Consider the following 9,417-nt stretch of genomic DNA (forward strand, 5'->3'; position numbering starts at 1 on the left):
TGTGCCAATCCGAAGCCAGGAGCCAGGTGCTTCCTGGTCTCCCATGCGGGTGCAGGACCCAAGCACTTGGGCCATCCTCCACTGCCCTCCCGGGCCACAGCAGAGAGCTGGCCTGGAAGAGGGGCAACCGGGACAGAATCCGGTGCCCCGACCGGGACTAGAACCCGGTGTGCCAGCGCTGCAGGCAGAGGACTAGCCTAGTGAGCCGCGGAGCCAGCCAACATTTGTATTTTTTGTTTTTTTTTTTTTTTTTTTTTTTGACAGGCAGAGTGGACAGTGAGAGAGAGAGACAGAGAGAAAGGTCTTTGCCGTTGGTTCATCCTCCAATGGCCGCCGCAGCTGGCGCGCTGCAGCCGGCGCACCGCTCTGATCCGATGGCAGGAGCCAGGGGCTTCTCCTGGTCTCCCATGGGGTGCAGGGCCCAAGGACTTGGGCCATCCTCCACTGCACTCCTGGGCCACAGCAGATCTCTGGCCTGGAAGAGGGGCAACCAGGACAGAATCTGGCACCCTGACCGGGACTAGAACCCGGTGTGTCAGCGCCGCAAGGCGGAGGATTAGCCTAGTGAGCCGCGGCTCCGGCCAACTTTTGTATTTTCTATTTACTGTTTTTGAAACATCATTAGGGTAGGGTGGGAAATATCACTATGTTCCTAAATCTGTATATATTAAATACATGAAATTTGTATAACTTAAATAAAATTTAAAAAAATAGGGGCCGGCGCTGTGGCGCAGTGGGTTGAAGCCCTGGCCTGGAGTGCTGGCATCCCATGTGGGCACTGGTTCGAGACCTGGCTGCTCCAGTTCCAATCCAGCTCTCTGCTAAGCCCGGGAAAGCAGTAGGGTTCTTGGGCCCCTGAACCCACCTGGGAGACCCGGAGGAGGCTCCTGGCTCCTGGCTTCAGATCAGCGCAGCTCCAGCCATTGCGGCCAACTGGGGAGTGAACCAGCAGATGGGATGGAGGAACAACGACCCCCCCCACCCCGCCACCGCCGCCTCTCCTCCCTCTGTGTAACTCTGACTTTCAAGTAAATGGATAGATCTTTGAAAAAAAAAATTTTTTTTTAAATAAAGTTCTTTTTAAAAAAATTATGTATTTACTTATTTGAAAGTCAGAGTTAACAGAGAGAGAAGGAGAGGCAGAGAGATCTTCCATCCACTGGTTCAATCCCCAACTGGCCACAATAGCCAGAGCTGCACCGATCCGAAGACAGGAGCCAGGAGCTTCCTCTGGGTCTTCCCATACAGAAGGGGCCCAAGGACTTGGGCCATATTCTACTGCTTTACCAGGCCACAGCAGAGAGCTGGATCAGAAGTGGAGCAGCCAGGACTCAAACCGGTGCCCATATGGGATGCCAGCACAGCAATCAGCGGCTTTACCCACTACACCACAGCACCGGCCCCAGAAAGTTCTTTTTTAAAAAAAGGAAAACATCATTTAGTTTTACCAAGAGGGGAAAAGATGGTATTACATATTAAAAACTGATACATGACTTGAGAATGTTATTGAACTTTCCAAGCCTTCTGCATCCTCTTGGTGATCATGACAGCCCTAGTAAAATACATTTTCCAGGTCCTGAGCTTCAGGAAGGCATTCAAAGGCCACAGAAGATCAAATCTATCAGCTCGTTTACGAAGGGTTCTTGGACTGCTGAGGCCACTTCCTTCCATGTCTCAAATCATGGCAATTAGCATTAAGAAATGTCTTATAGCCATCAAAGTCCATTTTCACAAGGAGAAGCTGCTTCTTAACTAAATGGTTAAGTATTCCTTAGAAATATCTACCACAGGTGAAAAGAATAATTTGAGATAGACTTAAAAACATACTTATATAAATCCAAAGCAGCATCAAGATTGTATCTAGCCCAATGCCTGACACATGCAGTAGTTGCATAGTAAATACTTCTTACAGCTAATAAACAACTGATCAGGTAAACAGCTTAAGAACTATTCAATTATCAACAGCCCCATCTGCTGGCCAACTGGAATTCACGTATAACCCTGTAGAAAGTGATCAGAAAACCCTTGCATCCAAAAATGTTAAGGTTAAAAGGAATATCAAAGATGAAGGGGGGGGGGGGGGGTCGGCCGGCGCCGTGGCTTAACAGGCTAATCCTCCACCTTGCGGCGCCAGCACACCGGGTTCTAGTCCCGGTTGGGGCGCCAGATTCTATCCCGGTTGCCCCTCTTCCAGGCCAGCTCTCTGCTATGGCCCGGGAAGGCAGTGGAGGATGGCCCAAGTCCTTGGGCCCTGCACCCTATGGGAGACCAGGAGAAGCACCTGGCTCCTGGCTTTGGATCAGCACGATGCACTGGCCGCAGCAGTCATTGGAGGGTGAACCAACGGCAAAAAGGAAGACCTTTCTCTCTGTCGCTCTCTCACTATCCACTCTGTCAAAAAACAAACAAACAAAAAAAAAAAAAAGATGAAGGGGGGTATATACTGTGGCACAGCAGGTTAAAGATGCCACCTGCAGTGTCAACATCCCATATGGGTGCTGGATCTAGTCCCGGCTGCTCCACTTCCCATCCAGCTCTCTGCTATGGCCTGGGATAGCAGTAGAAAATGGCCCAAGTCCTTGGGCCCCTGCACCCATGTGGGAGACCCAGAAGAAACTCCTGGCTTCTGGTTTCTGATGTATGCAGCTCCAACAGTTGTGACCAACTAGAGAGTGAACAAGTAGATGGAAATCTCTCTCTCTCTGGCTCTACCTCTCTCTGTAACTCTTTCAAATAAATAAAATAAATCTTTAAAATACATATGTAGGCAGGTGGATACATATATATGCTGTACTTCCCTGAAACTGAGAGGATTAAAAAAAGATGAAAGGGGCATTAGAGATCATCTGACTCAACGCATATATTTCACTCAACGCGTATATTTCACAAATGAAGCAGGTTGTTACAATGTTGACATATTCTCAACCAGAAGAAATAAAGTCAAATAACTTATTAAAATTTTATTTCACATAGACTAAGTCTGAAAACTGAGTGTGATATAAACAATGAATATGAGATTTTATAAAAAATGAAAGTGATCCACATATTGAAGATGTCTTCTGGTCTAATATTGCTGCTCGCTCTTCTCAGGAAACAAGGCGGTTATGGGAGTTTGGACTTTAAGTCATACCCATGCCTAAGCGGAGTTCCTATGCCTATGAGCTGTTTCTAAGTTGTGATATTTACCTCTCTGGATTAATATCCTTCGTCCTTAGAGTGTGAGTCCTTTTTTAGAAAAGATTTCTTTATTTATTTGAAAGGCAGAAGCAGAGAGAGAGGGGGGCAGAGAGAGAGAGAGAGAAATCTTCTATCTTCTGATTCACTTCTCAAATGGCCATAACAGCCGGAGCTACGCCAGTCTGAAATCATGAGCCTGGAGCTTCTTCCAGGTCTCCCACATGAGTGCAGAGGCCCAAGGACTTGGGCCATCTTCTACTGCCTTCCCAGGCCATAGCAGAGAGCTGGACCGGAAGTGGAGCAGCCAGGACTAGAACCGGCGCCCATAAGGGATGCCGGCACAGCAGGCAGCAGCTTTACCCGCTGCACCACAGCGCTGGCCCCAAAGTGTGAGTCTCAATACTCTACCACGATGATGCAAGATGGCGTATTTAAGGCATAAGGGTGGGCTCAGTAGGGACCCCAAAACTAGAGGAGAAGCAGGAAGGGTGCTGTGATGTTGCTGTTGAAGTATTGCAGCCTAACTGTAGCTTCCCTGCAGATCTAACACGAGGGCTGTGAGGAGACTTGAGGTAATGTGTGTGAAATTTCTTTGTAGGTTGAAAAAGTCAAATACCACTAGAGCTACAAGTTAGACACAGAGAGATAACGACACATTAGAGACTACAATTTTTTAAAAGATGTTATTTATTTGAGAGGTAGAGTCATAGAGAGAGGGAGAGACAGAGAGAGAAAGGTCTTCCATTCGCTGGTTAACTCCCCAGGTGGCTGCAATGGCTGCAGCTAGGCCAATCTGAAGTTAGGAGCTTCTTCCAGGTCTCCTACATGGATGCAGCAGCCCAAGCACTTGGGCCTTCCTCCACTGGTTTCCTGGGGAACGTTAGCAGGGAGCGAGATCAAAAGAGGAATAGCCAGGACTTGAACTGGCAACCATATGGCATGCCAGCACTGCAGACCATGGCTTAACCCGCTGCGCCACAACACTGGCCCCACGAGATCACTTTTAAAAGCTGAAACACATTACTCTACAAATGTAAAGTGTTATTTGGAATGACAACAATACAGCAATAATTATGGGGATTAAATCATTACTTTCCTATCACCTCAATCAAAATAGTGCTGGGGACTCTGAATTACAGCTGCCCACCCTGTGAACCTGGCCAGACCCTGAAGGCTCTGTGTTTAGACTGGGGCGCATGCTCTGTGGTCAAAAGAAAAGTCTGTTTCAGAGGTGGGGTCATTGCCAACATAAGCACTTAGTGGCACGTGTGAAGGCTCATCCTCGACAGGCAGCATCTGAAGAAAAGGACTTCATGAAGAGGAGCTGCCATCCATTAGCCAAAGGCAGCTCCTTGGCCCTCAGTTGGGTGGTGGCGTCATACTGCTAAGGAGCTATTTCCATCCTGCAACAGCTACAACATAAATCATAAGAACCCGCTTGTAAATGGACATTAGCATGAAAGCAGACATTCCATGCTTCAACTTCTATTTATCACACGCGCCTGTGAGCGCGCTTTTCCACCAGTCCCAGCCCCAGAGGAGAATGTAGAATCATGTATTAACTACAAGTCTGGCGGTGAGGGGAGAAGTCAGCACACGGAAGCCCAGCACTAACACTTACAGAGTATCCAATATGTTCCAGAGGCTGCGCATCATCTCATTCAGGCCTCTGGACATCCCGGTAGGGTAGGTATTGTTTTCTGCGTTTTACTGAGAGTAGAAGGACGCTCAGAGGTTCTGAGCAACTTGCAGAAGCTGGCACAGCTGGAAACTGGGGCACCTGGAATACTGCCTGTCTGGATTCCAGGAACCATTGTGGAAACAGGGATATTAGCATAGTTTACGAGAAGTATTGTAACTTACAATCTTGCAACTCTGGACCAAGTTAGTGAAAGGTTTGGCATTCTGGAGAATAAGCTTTAGTAGATGCTTATACTGGGCCCGTATTTTTAAAGTTTAAAATAATGTTATTAAGATATTTCTTGAAGTTCATTAGTCTGGATCCATTTTTCCGGTAATTGTCATTTCAAGATTGAGTTTCAAATGTTTCTATTCTAGAAAATATTTTTTATTCTTCAATTGTATATTATCTTTACTTAATTGAAATGCAGAGAGACAGAAACACAAAGAGAAAGAGAGCTCCCGCTTGCTGCTTTACTTCCCAAATGCCTGCGACAGCCAGGGTTGGGCCATGTTGAAGCTAGGAGGCAGGAAGTCAATCCAAGGAGGTGGCAAGTGTCTGAGCCATCACCTGCTGCCTCCCAGGGTGTGCGTCAGCAGGAAGCTGCATTCGGAAGCAGAGCCAGGACTCAAATCTAGCTACTCTGATATGGGACCTGGGTATCCCAGGCAGCATCTTAACTACTGCACCAATCACGCAAGCCTTGGGTTATAAATTTAAATATAGGTTCTACGTCTTTCTTTTTTTCATTTGCAGCCACTGGAGGAGGGCTGGGGCCCTGGTAATACCAAGGCATCCTGGTCAGCTGGTCACAGTGAGCATCTTCCCGTCCTCCTCATTCTCTCCTTCAGTCTGCACCCTCTCCTTGGAGAGGTCTGACCACTGCTCTCCAACATACACAACGCTGCTTTTATTTTGCTCTGTTCAAGATTTGCTCTTTATTTCAGTGGTCTGCTGTGATGTGCCTTGCTACAGATTTCTTAATGTTTCTTCTGTTCGTTGGTTACTAAACACCCGTACCTGTGAGTTTCTGTCTTCCAACAAATTTGAGAAATTTTCAAGCCAGTATGTCTTCAACTGTATTCTCTTTCTCCTCACTCTATCCGATTCCAGTTATGGTCTAGCACTTGGTATTACTTAAAGGTCCCAGAGGCAGTTCTTTGTTCTTTTTTTAAATTTCTTTCCTACATTCTTTTTTTTTTTTTAAGATTTATTTTATTTATTTGAAATACAGAGTTACAGAGAGAGGTAGAGACAGAGAGAAAGGTCTTCCATTCGCTGGTTCACTCCCCAGATGGCCACAGCGGCTGGAGCTGCGCCGATCCAAAGCCAGGAGCCAGGAGCTTCCTCCAGGTCTCCCATGCTGGTGCAGGGGCCCAAGGACCTGGGCCATCTTCACTGCTTTCTCAGGCCATAGCAGAGAGCTGGATGGGAAGAGGAGTAGCCGGGACTAGAACCGGCACCCATATGGGATGCCGGCACTTCAGGCCAGGGCTTTAACCCACTGCACCACAGCACTGGCCCCTGTTAGTATATTTCACTCGACTATATCAAGTATATTTATATTATGCTTTAAAATTCTTATCTGCATATCCATAGTGAGGTCAGGATATGGCCATCTGTCAGGTTGGGAGCGGCTTGACTCAGTGAGTCCTGTTTCTATTCTGTCTCAGCTGTACATTCTGTTCCACAGACCATGACTCATTTCTTTACTCTTTCATCACTGATCATTTAGTATGTGTTCATACTTGCTATTATGAAAAGATTATTATGAAAATCCTTATACATACATCCTTATGCATATCTCATTTTGTTCTTAATAGGGAATTTCTTAAAGGATTTATTTACTTACGTATTTGAAAGACAAGAGTTACACTGAGAGAGAGAGAGAGAGATCTTCCATCCGCTGGTTCACTCCCCAGATGGCCCCAACGGCCAGGGCTGGGCCACCCCAAAGCCAGGAGCCAGGGGCTTCTTCTGGATCTTCCACCTGGGTAGCAGGGGCCCAGGCACTTGAGTCATCCTCTGCTGCTTTCCCAGGCACATTAGCAGAGAGTTGAATCAGAAGTGGCCCAGCCAGAACTCGAACCGATGCCCATATGGGATGTTGGTGCCACAGAAGTCCCAGCTGCTACACTTCCAATCCAGCTCTCTGCTTTGGCCTGGGAAAGCAATAGGAGACGGCCCAAGTCCTTGACCCCCTGAACCCATGTGGAAGACCCAGAAGAAGCTCCAGGCTTCTGGCTTCAGATCGGCAAAGCTCTGGCCATTGCAGCCATTTTGGGAGTGAACCAGTGGATGAAAGACCTCTGTCTCTCTTTGCCTCTGCCTCTCTGTAACTCTGCCTTTCAAATAAAGAAATAAATCTTTAAAAAAATTACTTGCTTACTTATTTGCATGCAAATAAGGCATTTCATTCTTAGGAAGCTCTACCTGTTTCACTCTCTCCATATTGTGTAAATAATAGTTTCCATAGGGTTTGCATTCTAGAGTTACAAAGAATGAACTGTGTGATATTCTCTCTGATATTTGAAGATAGATAATTGATACTGTTCCAGTAAATTAACAGCAACTGCTCTTCTCTCGTTTAGCTTCAGAATCCCCAGTACATTCACTCCACCCGAAGCTGGCATGGCTTTGAGAATACCTTTATAGGGCTGGCGCTGCGGCTCAATAGGTTAATCTTCCACCTGCGGCACCCGCACCCCAGGTTCTAGCCCTCTCTCAGGGACAGAGAGCTGGATCGGAAGAGGAGTAGCCAGGACTCGAACTGGTGCCTATATGGGATGCCCGTGCCTCAGGAGGAGGCTTAGCCTACTGTGCTGGCCCCAGAAAGTTTTAGGAACCAGCACTGTGGCATAGTGGGTAAAGCAGCCTCCTGAAGTGCCAGCATCCCATATGGGTGCTGGTTCAAGTCCCAGCTGCTCCACTTCCAGTCCAGCTCTCTGCTATGGCCTGGGAAAGCAGTGGAAGACGGCCCAAGTCCTTGGGCCCCTGCACCCACATGGAAGACCTGGAGGAAGCGCCTGGCTCCTGGCTTCGGATTGGCACAGCTCCAGCCATTGCAGCCAATTAGGGAGTGAACCAGTGGATGGAAGACCTCTCTTTCTCTCTGCTTCTCCTTCTCTCTCAGTGTAACTGACTTTCAAATAAATAAATAAATAAATCTTTTAAAAAAAATTTTTTTTTTGACAGGCAGAGTTAGAGAGAGAGACAGAGAGAAAGGTCTTCCTTCCATTGGTTCACCCCCCAAATGGCCGCCACAACCGGCTCACTGCACCAATCCGAAGCCAGGAGCCAGGTGCTTCCTCCTGGTCTCCCATGCGGGTGCAGGGCCCAAGGACCTGGGCCATCCTCCACTGCCTTCCCGGGCCATAGCAGAGAGCTGGCCTGGAAGAGGAGCAACTGGGATAGAATCTGGCGCCCCAACCGGGACTAGAACCCGGTGTACCGGCGGAGGATTAGCCTGTTAAGCCATGGCGCCGGCCCTTCCATTGCTTTCCCAGGTCATAGCAGAGAGCTGGACTGGAAGAGGAGCAACCGGGACTAAAACCCGGGGTGCCAGCGCCTCAGGCGGAGGATTAGCCTACTGAGCCGCGGCGCTGGCCTAAAAAATTGTTTTAATCATTCCATTTAAAATCCTAATAATTTTCAAATAATATTTATTTTGGTTTAGACAAAGACATGCATGACATAAGAAAGCATCTCAGCTAACGCTGCAAGGGGCTGCCTTGTGCAGTGGTTTCTGGATTGGTGATCCGTGTTTCTTGCGCTGGAGAAGTGGGATACATGGCAGCACCAAGGCTGCACATGTACAGCAATATTTTGTGCACATGCTTGCGTTCAGATCATTGAAGAGGACCTATGATGTGTTTGTAGCTGATAACAGAAAACCTGTGCCTTTGGATGAAGAGTCACAAACGAAAACTGGCAAGCAAGCTTCATAATGAGTATGAGCCAGTGCTACACATGCCTACTTAGAAAGAAAACCTGAATGAGATGGGGCCTGAGAATGCCACAGGTTCATGTGGCATAAACAATGTCTTCCACTCTAAGGGCAAGAAGTTGCATGTTTAGGAACAGACACACATCCATGTCCACCAGGACCTGGAGTCGTTTTAGCAGGAGATACTGAGGCTGGTGCTGTGGCACAGTAGGTTAAACCTCTGCCTGCAGCACCAGCATCCCATATGGGTGCCAGTTCAAGTCCTGGCTGCTCCACTTCCAGAACCAGCTCCCTGTTAATGGCCTGTGAAGGCAACAGTATATGGCCCAAGTGCTTGGGTCCCTGCACCCACCAGGGAGACCTGGATGAAGCTCCTGTCTCCTGGCTTCAGCCTGGCCCAACCCTGGCCATTACAGCAACCTGGGGAGTGAACCAATAGATGGAAGATCCCTCCCTCTCTTTCCCTCTCTGTAACTCTTTCAAATTAATAAATATATCTTTTTTTAAAAAAAGACTTGAATTCTTAATTTAACTTCTGTTTTTATTCTAAAAATAAGTTTTGAGTTCATGCTCTGCAAGGCCTGAACTAGATGCTGTTAAGTAATGTCTCCAC

This window comes from Lepus europaeus, chromosome 8, assembly GCF_033115175.1.
Source record: "Lepus europaeus isolate LE1 chromosome 8, mLepTim1.pri, whole genome shotgun sequence".
Classification (NCBI taxonomy): Eukaryota; Metazoa; Chordata; class Mammalia; order Lagomorpha; family Leporidae; genus Lepus; species Lepus europaeus.